The 14,175-nt window shown below is 40.7% G+C and overlaps 1 protein-coding gene across 2 annotated transcripts in view; it reads right to left on the reverse strand.

The window, feature by feature from the left end:
• LOC311125227 (activating transcription factor 7-interacting protein 1-like) overlaps nucleotides 1-12,094 on the reverse strand; it is a 61,800-nt gene extending 49,706 nt beyond the window's left edge. For both annotated transcript variants that reach the window (XM_084199278.1, XM_084199281.1), the window contains exon 1: nucleotides 11,857-12,094. The gene's annotated coding sequence lies outside the window, so the exon portion shown is untranslated. The remainder of the gene's footprint in view (nucleotides 1-11,856) is intronic.
• Nucleotides 12,095-14,175: the final 2,081 nt, after the last annotated feature.

Raw genomic sequence — 14,175 nt, forward strand, 5'->3', positions numbered from 1 at the left:
GTTTACGAGTTGTAAAATGTGACAAATATCAATCAATACAGGGATCAATCATGTTCCTTGTACATGAACACCAGTATGGAATATTAGAACAGCTGAGCACACTATAGATAGAAAAGATACACAGGTAACACAGGTGAAAACACACCATTTCTGAGAAGAAAGTGTGATAATAGCATATTATATAATAAGTATTTCAATTAACAGGCCTGTAATCACTAATGGCAATAGCAATTCTATGATAAAGTGAACATGCATAAAAAAAGATTGATCATTTTTTACTCATTCTTGAGAGTCAGGACTAAACTATGTTTTCTGTTTCTTCCATAGTGCTTGGACTACAACATGAAACCAAAAATAGATCATTTAAAAATGCTGCTGATATTACGGTTGTTCAGTAGAACTAATACTAGCCAGCTAATGGCTCACTGCGTATCACTCTGCATAGTATGCCCATCCCCCACTCCCTTCCTCTTTCATCGCTTGCGTGAGGTTTGCCGGCAGAAACTCAAAATGTCCACCAGTGCTGCTGCTGTGTGCAGCCAGGCTTAGCACTTGGCAGCTGTTAGCTGAAACATCCACTTGAGCAAATCAAATCAAATCAAATTTTAATTGGCCACATGCGCCGAATACAACAGGTGCAGACATTACAGTGAAATGCTTACTTACAGCCCTTAACCAACAGTGCATTTATTTTTAACAAAAAAGTAAAAATAAAACATCAACAAAAAAAGTGTTGAGAAAAAAAGAGCAGAAGTAAAATAAAATAACAGTAGGCTATATATACAGGGGGGTACCGGTGCAGAGTCAATGTGCGGGGGGCACCGGCTAGTTGAGGTAGTTGAAGTAATATGTACATGTGGGCAGAGTTAAAGTGACTATGCATAAATAATTAACAGAGTAGCAGCAGCAAAAAATGATGGGGTGGGGGGGCAGTGCAAATAATCCGGGTAGCCATGATTAGCTGTTCAGGAGTCTTATGGCTTGGGGGTAGAAGCTGTTGAGAAGTCTTTTGGACCTAGACTTGGCACTCCGGTACCGCTTGCCGTTTGGTAGCAGAGAGAACAGTCTATGACTAGGGTGGCTGGAGTCTTTTACAATTTTGAGGGCTTTCCTCTGACACCGCCTGGTATAGAGGTCCTGGATGGCAGGAAGCTTGGCCCCAGTGATGTAATGGGCCGTACGCACTACCCTCTGTAGTGCCTTGCGGTCGGAGGCCAAGCAGTTGCCATACCAGGCGGTGATGCAACCAGTCAGGATGCTCTCGATGGTGCAGCTGTAGAATTTTTTGAGGTTCTGAGGACCCATGCCAAATCTTTTCAGTCTCCTGAGGGGGAATAGGCTTTGTCGTGCCCTCTTCACGACTGTCTTGGTGTGTTTGGACCATGATAGTTCGTTGGTGATGTGGACACCAAGGAACTTGAAGCTCTCAACCTGTTCCACTACAGCCCCGTCGATGAGAATGGGGGCGTGCTCAGTCCTCTTTTTTTTCCTGTAGTCCACAATCATCTCCTTTGTCTTGGTCACGTTGAGGGAGAGGTTGTTGTCCTGGCACCACACGGCCAGGTCTCTGACCTCCTCCCTATAGGCTGTCTCATCGTTGTCGGTGATCAGGCCTACCACTGTTGTGTCATCGGCAAACTTAATGATGGTGTTGGAGTCGTGCCTGGCCATGCAGTCATGGGTGAACAGGGAGTACAGGAGGGGACTGAGCACGCACCCCTGAGGGGCCCCCGTGTTGAGGATCAGTGTGGCAGATGTGTTGTTACCTACCCTTACCACTTGGGGGCGGCCCGTCAGGAAGTCCAGGATCCAGTTGCAGAGGGAGGTGTTTAGTCCCAGGATCCTTAGCTTAGTGATGAGCTTTGAGGGCACTATGGTGTTGAATGCTGAGCTGTAGTCAATGAATAGCATTCTCACGTAGGTGTTCCTCTTGTCCAGGTGGGAAAGGGCAGTGTGGAGTGCAATAGAGATTGCATCATCTGTGGATCTGTTGGGGCGGTATGCAAATTGGAGTGGGTCTAGGGTTTCTGGGATAATGCTGTTGATGTGAGCCATGACCAGCCTTTCAAAGCACTTCATGGCTACAGATGTCAGTGCTATGGGTCGGTAGTCATTTAGGCAGGTTATCTTAGAGTCCTTGGGCACGGGGACTATGGTGGTCTGCTTGAAACATGTTGGTATTACAGACTCAGTCAGGGACATGTTGAAAATGTCAGTGAAGACACTTGCCAGTTGGTCAGCACATGCTCGGAGTACACGTCCTGGTAATCCGTCTGGCCCTGCAGCCTTGTGAATGTTGACCTGCTTAAAAGTCTTACTCACATCGGCTACGGAGAGCGTGATCACATAGTCATCCGGAACAGCTGGTGCTCTCATGCATGCTTCAGTGTTGCTTGCCTCGAAGCGAGCATAGAAGTGGTTTAGCTCGTCTGGAAGTCTTGTGTCACTGGGCAGCTCGCGGCTGTGCTTCCCTTTGTAGTCTGTAATAGTTTTCAAGCCCTGCCACATCCGACGAGCGTCAGAGCCAGTGTAGTACGATTCAATCTTAGTCCTGTATTGACTCTTTGCCTGTTTGATGGTTCGTCGGAGGGCATAGCGGGATTTCTTATAAGCGTCCGGGTTAGAGTCCCGCTCCTTGAAAGCGGCAGCTCTACCCTTTAGCTCAGTGCGGATGTTTCCTGTAATCCATGGCTTCTGGTTGGGGTATGTACGTACGGTCACTGTGGGGACGACATCATCGATGCACTTATTGATGAAGCCAGTGACTGATGTGGTGTACTCCTCAATGCTATCTGAAGAATCCCGGAACATGTTCCAGTCTGTGCTAGCAAAACAGTCCTGTAGCTTAGCATCTGTGTCATCTGACCACTTTTTTATTAACCGAGTCACTGGTGCTTCCTGCTTTAGTTTTTGCTTATAAGCAGGAATCAGGAGGATAGAGTTATGGTCAGATTTGCCAGATTTGCCAAACGGAGGGCGAGGGAGAGCTTTGTATGCGTCTCTGTGTGTGGAGTAAAGGTGGTCTAGAGTTTTTTTTCCTCTGGTTGCACATTTAACATGCTGGTAGCAGGAGGGCGGGCAGCCTATAGCAGGAGGACTAGTTTAAACTCCTCCTACTTTAAGGTATCATTTTATTCTTAGCTTAATTATACATACAATGGGGATTGTACCGACAGATCGCAATTCATAACATTTACATTTACGTCATTTAGCAGACGCTCTTATCCAGAGCGACTTACAAATTGGTGCATTCACCTTATAGCCAGTGGGATAACCACGGTAAGGGGGGGGTTAGAAGGATTACTTTATCCTATCCCAGGTGTTCCTTAAAGAGGTGGGGTTTCAAATGTCTCCAGAAGGTGGTGAGTGACTCTGCTGTCCTGGCGTCGTGAGGGAGCTTGTTCCACCATTGGGGTGCCAGAGCAGTGAACAGTTTTGACTGGGCTGAGCGGGAACTGTGCTTCAGCAGAGGTAGGGGAGACAGCAGGCCAGAGGTGGATGAACGCAATGCCCTCGTTTGGGTGTAGGGACTGATCAGAGCCTGAAGGTACGGAGGTGCCGTTCCCCTCACAGCTCCGTAGGCAAGCACCATGGTCTTGTAGCAGATGCTAGCTTCAACTGGAAGCCAGTGTAGTGTGCGGAGGAGCGGGGTGACGTGAGAGAACTTGGGAAGGTTGAACACCAGACGGGCTGCGGCATTCTGGATGAGTTGTAGGGGTTTAATGGCACAGGCAGGGAGCCCAGCCAACAGCGAGTTGCAGTAATCCAGACGGGAGATGACAAGTGCCTGGATGAGGACCTGTGCCGCTTCCTGTGTAAGGCAGGGTCGTACTCTCCGAATGTTGTAGAGCATGAACCTACAGGATCGGGTCACCGCCTTGATGTTAGCGGAGAACGACAGGGTGTTGTCCAGGGTCACGCCAAGGCTCTTCGCACTCTGGGAGGAGGACACAACGGAGTTGTCAACCGTGATGGCGAAATCATGGAACCTATCGCTAACAATGAAACCGAAAGATCGCTGACTCTTTGATTGAGATACTGATCTGAACAGAGACGTGCCATGCTTTTTCAGCTCTCATGCAGTTTACAGACTTAGTCCAGTATCTTACTCACTGCGCTTCGTGTCCTCTTTTTCACCATTGGGGTTCTCCATAGAACTTGACCTTTGACCTCAGAGTGCCTCTAGAATTCAATCAACCTTGGAGTTACCACTAAAAAAATATACGTCGATGTAGCCTACAGACATAGGCCCACTAGTAGGGCCCTATAAAATCGGTTTTATTTTTTCCCCGTTTATTTTTTCCAGGTTTCCGTTTTTCTGTTTTTTGCTCTCAAAAATCACACATTTATTTATAGAAAACAAACATGTTCTAAGTCCACAACAATGCTTAAACCACATCAGGAGACCACTCGAGGTCTGAGAAAAATATAATACATTTTGATTTTGGGGTGAAGTTACCCTTTAATGCAGCAGCAAGAGACCTTTGTTTGGTTAGCAACATTTCTCTAGCACTTTACAGAGAGTGCAAAACAAAATGGCCACTGGATTGATGCAAATAATCATGATATCATTATGCCAGGTAGGCATAGGCTACTTTGTAGTTAACATTTAAGTTAGTTTTTTTAGGAAAGCCTTTCCATCTCTATCAGAAGGTTATCATTATTCTCATCGCTAATGACTACACAAAGTGTAAACATATGCAGGCACCGCACAAACACAGACACAGAGGGGCATTCTTGTGTCTTTTCAGGAAGTTGCAGGAAAGTACAATTTGCTGATGCATTTTGTTCATGTTTTATGATTAACTTGTGCAAATTAATGGATTTTCTAATAGATTCCATACATTTAGTTGATTTCCTACTATGTTCAATACATTTTTGAATATTGATGAATTCTGTTTTAATGTCTGGATTCCATGATTCCGTCTGCGTTCTCCTCAACGCAGATTTAATAGGGCCCCGTGTAGCTCAGTTGGTAGAGCATGGCGCTTGCAACGGCAGGGTTGTGGGTTCGTTTCCCACGGGGGGCCAGTATGAAAATGTATGCACTCACTAACTGTAAGTCGCTCTGGATAAGAGCGTCTGCTAAATGATTAAAATGTAAAAATGTAAATGTACTAGTAACTGATAGTGGGGCAATCATTAGACCCTAGCAACACAGTACATATACTGCTACATTGCACCCTGTGGGTTCTGTCAACACTTTTAATATAGACACTTTTATTATAGACTGATTTGCAAGACTGTACAGAATATACTTTACTGGTCTAATGAGTATTTTATTCAATATCAGTGCATGGCTTTATGTGACTGACTCCTGTGAGAAGCATAAGCATACTTTTAATAAATTATTATTAGGCCTGCTTCTCATCCATAATGTAGGTTGGTTCATGCGTTCTTCACTGAAGATGAACACACAATTTGTACATCAGATAGATAGATATAAATGTTTTAAGTATTTAAATAACCACCTGTGTAAATGATCTATAAAACAATAAATAATGTATGAAATGTCTAAAGCACCAAAGACTAACATAAAGATTGACTAGAGCGCATTGGGAACACATTCCTCCCACTGTTCTCTCAATCAGGTGGTTAGCCAATCCAGAGGCAGTGTAAAAGGAAGAACCGGCTGAAACCAGTTTAAGCAATGTTATTTAGAGAAGGGAAAAATCATTCAATGCTCTACTTCCTACTTTACAGTGTTAACGCCGACCTTCAGTTTAGAAGAATTCTGGCATGAATAGCCTCGGGGGATCCAGAACAAGAAGTGATATATGGCATACATTTCCTACATTAGGAAATGCATTAGGAAATGCTTTGCTTCGGATTGCCCACACAGAACTGATTGCAAATTTCTCATATTTGAGCTACATTGGTGTCAGTCCCTCCCTTGGGTTATGTTCTGCCAGCGATTATCTCCAGCTGATCTCTATAGTTCATCCACAGACTGGCTGTTCGGTTCACTGAAACTGGTTGATCAAGGAGGGTCCTATGTGGCTCAGTTGGTGGAGCACTGCGCTTGCATCGCAGGGTCGTGGGTTTGATTCTCTCAAGGGCCATCCACATTAAAATGTATGCACACACTGCTGTAAATCTCTTTGATAAAAGTCTCTGCTAAATGGAATGTATTATTATAAGGCTATATCCTACTCTGTGTCCCGAGACAGGTTGGGGTTTGTGGGGTCGCTTGAGGCAGACATCTTGGTTTGACATAAGGTGAAAGGGGGATTGTTTCGAACCAGCTCCAGTCCAATACTACCACAAACAGTGAACCATCTTGTTGAACCATGTTGCCAAATGAACCAAAATAAATGATCATCTATCCTCTCAACCACGTCTTCGTTACCCAAATTCAAAATATTGTCTTTGTGGAGAAACTCGTCATGCTATCGTTATATATGAAAAACATACAGAAGTAATTTCTACACAATTATTTATCTGAAACTAGGATGACACGACAATGTCTCTTCTTGACACAATAACACTTACCTATTTTTACTTACAAAAATATGCATATGGTTTATTAACATTAGGTAGTTATTCAACAATTATGTATTATTTCAAAGGTAGGGGACATCAGATTGTTCTGGCAATTCTCACATAGAAACTTAATTGGGAGGAAGGATGTTTGAAATACTTTTTACATTTGTATCACAAACCATTTTTGTGAAAATCATAATTAAAGTGATTTAGACCGATACATGCCTCCTGTAAGACCCTAAGATTTGTGAACTATGCATGACAAAGCAACATCTTGGTGTCATTATACTCCTTATATTGTTCTCTCAAATATGGAGTATGTCTAGATTCTGAAATATCATGTATGGTCCATAGATCATAGGGTCTTACAGGAGGCATGTATAGGTAGAAAAAAAAGGGCCTAAAATGTACACTTTCATCCTATGATTTGTGATACAAATGTAAAAAACATGTCAAACATCCTTCCTCCCAATAAAGTTTGTATGTGAGAATTGCCAGAACAATCTGATACCAAAAATATTTTCCGCTCCCGCTGGCGTGGAATCGCCCAATAACTAGCCAATATAAAATATTAACATAGCCTATGACAACAGCAAGGACATGTAGGCTAAGGCTAGCTTTTGTCTTGAGTTCTGCCTCGTTTTCAGTTAGAGAGAAAAAAGCAAGCATATTGAAATGCCCCGAAACCGCAGGCATATGGAAACCTGGGAAAACAGTGGGGGAGGGGTAACTGGCTGCAGGACTGTACCATCTTCCTCAGAGGGGGAGACTAAAGTGGATTAGGGGGCACACACACTTGGTGTGAACAAACTGGAACTACTGGTACTCATATTTACAATAAAATGTTCAAGGTAATAAACTACTTTACACTAGGGAACTGAAAAAACACCAGAACAAATGCAATCTCAGTCTCTACACAAATGAACATGAACTAACTCACCAGTGTGCCTGAAATACCTTATTTTTAAAGCCCAAATACCTTATTTTTAAAGCCCAAATTTGCCTAAAACACACCCACACAGAAACAAAAAGTTGTACCAATAGAACAACTATACAAAACAAAAACGCACAACTACCCAGTAAAACGATAGGTCTACACTGGAGACGTTGGAACACCCCTCCCCCCTCACAGACAGGCTGTGTACTGAGTGGAAAAGTACAGCAAACCAGGGCTGTACCACTTTAAGAAGCCAGGGGGGTTGAGATCAAATAACAAGACAAAAGGGGAGAGCAATGCTAGAACATTAAAAACACAATTTTTTACATTCTAAAATATTTTGTATAGAAGAAACTATACCAATAATAGGTGTTTCAACATGAATCAAAAACAACTTGAAATAGTTCAAGTTAAAGGAGATTGCTTATTAATTCTGTTATTCTACGTACACATTAAGTTACACTAGTAGACAGACTACATCAAAACCAAACTCATTACAATTTACGTAAAGAATATCTAGGCCTACCTGAAATTATGCTTCCAGGGGTGCACAGGGTTTCTTCAAGCATGAACAGCCTTTCACGTATGCTAGTACATACAGTGAGACAAGCATTTCAGTGCAAAATATGTAATTTAAAAAAACGTGTCTGCCCTCTATGTAAGTCACAGTGTACAATACTGTTCATTTTAGGACTGTGTGGAAACAGAAGGAGAAAAGCTCATTCTAGGCCTATGCCCACATCTAATCTGATAATAATCTTTCCAATGTAATGAAAACGTGTTATGCAAAGTAATTGTCTCTGTTCTCCATAATTTCTATTTCCGTAGACATAACAATAATAATAATAATAATATGCCATTTAGCAGACTGAAAGAAAGTTCCAATTGCAATAGAGAGCACATTGGGAGCAGATCCTCAAAATACCTTATGCACAGCCAACAAGAACAAAAACTGCATTACTCTTCAAAGACCCAATACTTAGAAAGTGACAGATTGACTCAAATGTTATCATATAGTTATGTTCATAATTACTATGTTTTTCCTGGGAGGCTAATGCAGCTAGCTTAGTGCTAACTATTCACTCTCCCTTCCCCTCCCCCACACACCAACACTGCACTGCCACATTTTCTGACGGTGCCACTTATTATTGCAGCAACTCAAAATGGCCACCGTAGCTGCTGTTAGCTAGATTTTATCCATGTGCTTGATCCCCAATTTCTAACAATGTCAGGGAATATTTTGCAGTCACATTAAGCTTCCTTTTAAAGTTCCTACTGGTGCTGAATTAGACATATGCTAAATGTATTTATGCCCTACTCATAAATTTTACATGTTATTGCTGATGTTAGAGATAGACTCCTCATACAGTGGCTCTAAAGAAAAGATCCTGACCAGTCGTGTCCATTTCATCATTCAATGTTGTGTCTCTGTGTTTCCATAGTGTGTGTGTACCAATACTTTGTCTCAGTATCTTATGGTAGTTTGACAGTACTAGCTCTTTGTTTGGTTGTTAGCTTTGAAACTGAAATGGTTTATGGCTATTTACAAATTTGACAATATTCTGATCTTGAAAAGAGGCTCTGTCTGATTACTAAGATTCTTTAAGTCAGATAACCCCTTTCGTCATAATACCGCAACATCTCAACTGACACCCTCCAGCGTCACCCAATCCCATAGACTTCTTCCATGCAATAATTTTTGTATTCCTTAATTTACTATCGTTGATCATTCCTTTTTAAACAAATTCCTTGCTTCATCACAGCTACCTTTATATAGAGACAGTAGCAAGAAGCAAAATGTATTGATATAGCGACTTTGCACTCACAACTTTGCCAATGTTTGGTGGCCGTCGTAGTTATAAAGAAACATAAAGAAGTATTTGAAAATATGTGTTATGTACACTACCGGTCAAATGTTTTAGAACACCTACTCATTCAAGGGTTTTTTCTTTATTTTTACTATTTTCTACATTGTAGAACAATAGCGAAGACATCAAAACTATGAAACAACACATATGGAATCATGTAGTAACCAAAAAAGTGTCAAACAAATCAAAATATACTTGAGATTCGAGATCCTTCAAATTGCCACCCCTTGCCTTCATGACTAAAATGTAAATGTAATGACAGCTTTGCACACGCTAGGCATTCTCTCAACCAGCTTCATGAAGTAGTCACCTGGACTGCATTTCAATTAACAGGTGTGCCTTCTTAAAAGTTAATTTGTGGAATTTCTTTCCTTAATGTGTTTGAGCCAATCAGTTGTGTTCTGACAAGGTAGGGATACAGAAGATAGCCCTATTTGGTAAAAGACCAAGTCCATATTATGGCAAGAACAGCTCAAATAAGTAAAGAGAAACGACAGTCCATCATTACTTTAAGACATGAAGGTCAGTCAATACGGAAAACTTCAAGAACTTTGAAAGTTTCTTCAAGTGCAGTCGCAAAAACCATCAAACGCTATGATGAAACAGGCTCTCATGAGGACCGCCACAGGAATAGAAGAACCAGATTTACCTCTGCTGCAGAGGATAAGTTCAAGGTCGAATTGCTGCAAAGAAACCACTACTAAAGGACACCAATAAGAAGAAGAGACCTGCTTGGGCCAAGAAACACGAGCAATGGATATTAGACCAGTGGAAATGTGTCCTTTGGTCTGGAGTCCAAATTTGAGATTTTTGGTTCCAACCGCTGTGTCTTTGTGAGACGCGGTGTGGGTGAACGGATGATCTCCGCATGTGTAGTTCCCACCGTAAAGCATGGAGGAGGAGGTGTTATGGTGTGGGGGTGCTTTGCTGGTGACAGTGTCACTCTGCAGCGATACACCATCCCATCTGGTTTGGACTTAGTGGGACTATCATTTGTTTTTCAACAGGACAAATGACCCAACACACCTCCAGACTGTGTAAGGGCTATTTTACCAAGAAGGAGAGTTATGGAGTGCTGCATCAGATGACCTGGCCTCCACAATCCCCAGACCTCAACCCAATTGAGATGGTTTGGGATGAGTCAGACCGCAGAGTGAAGGAAAAGCAGCCAACAAGTGCTCAGCATATGTGGGAACTCCTTCAAGACTATTGGAAAAGCATTCCAGGTGAAGCTGGTTGAGAGAATGCCAAGAGTGTGCAAAGCTGTCATCAAGGCAAAGGGTGGCTACTTTGAAGAATCTCAAATATAAAATATATTTTGATTTGTTTAGCACTTCCCTGGACACTACATGATTCCATATGTGCCATTTCATAGCCCCGATGTCTCCACCATTATTCAACAATGCAGAAAATAGCAAAAAATGAAGAAAACCTCTTGAATGAGTAGGTGTGTCCAAACTTCTGACTGGTCCTATATATTTTTTAGTTTTTATTATTATTACTTTTTACTCAAGACACCCAAAACCTCCTTTGGTCTCGACCCATCAATTGAGAATCGCTGGGCTAGATTATGATGGACTATGACCTGTAGATGGTGTGTGCATTTCCAAATTTGGACACAAAATAATATAAAGTATGGTAGTTCGATCGCCAACAAGCTTAGCTGTGAAACAAACCACTTTAGCTGCCTTGGCTTGCAACATTCACTTGCACTTTATACATGTTTTTAGATTAATGCACATTTTTGTCATAAAAGAAACAAAACATTTTGGGTAACAACAAAAAAAGTCACGTTACAGCCAAATACAAAGCATTCATGCGAAATACTAAATATAATATAATTACATTTGCAGCTATATATATATATATATATATATATATATATATATATATATATATATATATATATATATATATATATATATATATATATATATATATATATATATACACACACACATCTTAAAAATATATATTTATATACACATCTTTAAATATATTTATATACACACATCTTTAAATATATATATTTATATCCACATCTTTATATATATATAAACAATTGTAGTCTATATATATATATGTATATCCACATCTTTAAATATATTTATATATATATTTATATACACATCTTTAAATATATATATATATATATATATATATATATATATATATATATATATATATATATATATATACACACACACACCTTTAAATAAATATATATATAAATATAAATATATATATATATATATAAAAAGAATTGTAGTTCTCTACTCAATAGCCAAAAATCTAAGATGACAGTTAGCTAGGTAGCGCCCCCCTTCACCCCACCTCACGTTTTTTAACGTCCATGTCCCTGCCATGGCCAGTCTACATCGCAAGCTACCTAGCTAATGTTTTACACTTACTCGTTCAAGAACATGGCAGAAAAAATAAACATAGATTAAAAGTCTATTTTTATAGAGAAAGTGACATAAATATTAAATAGACAAAGAAAAACAAAACGTAAACTGTTGGAATGATCTGTAAAAACAGTTAAGACAGCTAGCATGCTAGCTAACTCACCAATGCTTCTGAATTCTGCCTGTTTCCCGCGAATATGCCAGTATCCGCACGAGCCGAATGTGCTCCTCGCTCACAATATCAGTTTATAATGGGCAGAGGATCGCAAACTGAACTAAGGGAAAAAACGTAAATATGAGCGTGATAGTGACGCGGACACACCGGCTAGAGAAACAACACCAAAACAAAACCTGTGCATGCAGACTGTTCTCAGCGACTACAGTCAGTCATCCACCACTGTGTTGCCAGCTCCTCCTCCTTCGTAGTCAAGGGGAGGGGGTTGTGGGTTTAGCGCGTGAGAGCAGTCTAAGCACCTCCTACAAGATGTCGTCCATGACAGAAAGGCAACGTGAAAGCTGGTAGGAGTAGCTTTTAAAAAAATCAAGTACTGAAGTCTATGAAGGTGTTTTTATTCAACAAGGTAAGTAAGTAGGAGTTGAAGGAAAACATATATTTTGAAGAGAGAATCGCATGTCAAACGCGATTTTCTTAGATCTGTGAGGATAAGAAAGGCTTGTGTAGACTTTCACAGACCGCCTAATCTGCTAGGAGAATAGATAACGTTCTACTGTAGGTCACAAGACTGCCATGGTGGAAGAGCTAAATACCGTTTTTCTGACAAAGCAAGAAGAGGGGGATGAGGTGTGGTCTTTTTCTGATGGGGGAAGGGTGAGGGAAGTATGAAGGGAGGAGGGGTGGAATTTGTAAGTGGGAGGAGTCTGTTTAAGAACAGTGGCAACACATAAGTATACTTATAACAGCTTATAGTTGTAGTAAAGTATTACATCTTTGGTGGAAATGATGTACTGTACTTTTTTCATTTTTTTCATCTGACATCCTAGAAAAGTTTCAGTTTTAACTCCAGTGCTTGTGATCTGTGGGCTCTCATGGTAGCTGTTAAGCATTTAAACAGTTCAAAAGCTATAGTTGTTCATAGTAACATAGCAGCATAAGTGTCAAAAAAATCTAAACGTCTATAGACAGTGGTGATTTGTTTGTTTTGTGGCTTCAAATTTAGGATCTAAATTGTAAAGGGAAAAAGGAAGAAAAAAAAAAAAAACTAACATACCCAGACGCGTTTTAGCCCAGATTGAATAAAACAGATGCTCAACTGCTTCAAGTGCTAAATTGTTCTGGTCGTAGGTTAAAGTTATTTAGTAAGCCTATATGTACAACCTATATGTGATCAATAAACACAGCCAGAGCAAAAATAACATATGCAAACTTATTCATCATTGAGAAAAAGGACATTTACTCATTATCGCACATCCCATGAGCTCATTTCAGGTCGGCCATTTTGTCTCACTGGCCCTTCTGCAGGCAAACTCCTTTGCAAATAAAATGTCTGCTTGTGCCACTGTAGTTCCACCAATTACCAATAGAGGTCTTAAACATTTTTTTATGTGATTAAAATGTTTATGCCTGAAATGTCTGGAATTTTATTTCTCGTATTAACACTTTTTCTTGTTTAGCTACTGTATTTAATTTGATAGGTTAATCTCCTGGTTCGTACGTTTTTCTGAAATTGATTATATTCACTTTCCCACAGCGAACCCCATCATTTAAATTATTTTTTTTGGGTGGGGTTTGATTTATTTGATTGAATCACCATGTTAAAAATCTGTCTCACAATTCGTTGTATATAAGCCCCCCCCCCCTACACCCCACCCACCCAATTGGGAAAACCCAGTCTGAATTAAACTGCCTTTTCTTCATAATTATTTTTCTCCCTCACTGCTAAAACTTCCTGCAACACAATTAACTTGGAGAAAAGGTTCACACTCACACACAAGCAAACACCTTGCTACATACAGTTCATCAGTGAGAGAGTGACTGTAGTATGCCCCTCCCCTTTCTCCACAAAGGGAGGGTGCGTGTCCAGCCCCAGCCAGCTGTGTGACAAACTTAAGCAGAACTGGCATTGAAAAACAGACAGACAATGGGCACCTTCAAGCCATAGAGATAGATAGAGGACTTGTCTTTATCTGTGTCATTATAGCGTCTGTGACTGCATGGACAGCACCATTAAGGCAATCTCCATTTTGGAATTAGTCAATTTTCTTCTTCTTCAGGAGAGATCAGCCAATGAAGTTAGAAGTCCCACCCAGTTGACTACATTCAAATGGTGGAAGCTCTCAATGGCGCTGCCCATGCTAACACAGACTTTTGGCCACTAGAGGCCTCTATCATTCTCTATGGTTCGAGCGGATCAAGTGTGTTGCATTATAGAGACAAAATTTGTCAGACTTGCGTCTACATGTGGACTGCATGAACTTTACAAAAACCATGTGATCAAAGGGCATGCAGTTAATGGGCTTGTTT

Source organism: Coregonus lavaretus, assembly GCF_964263955.1.
Source record: "Coregonus lavaretus genome assembly, contig: HAP1_SCAFFOLD_874, whole genome shotgun sequence".
NCBI lineage: Eukaryota > Metazoa > Chordata > Actinopteri > Salmoniformes > Salmonidae > Coregonus > Coregonus lavaretus.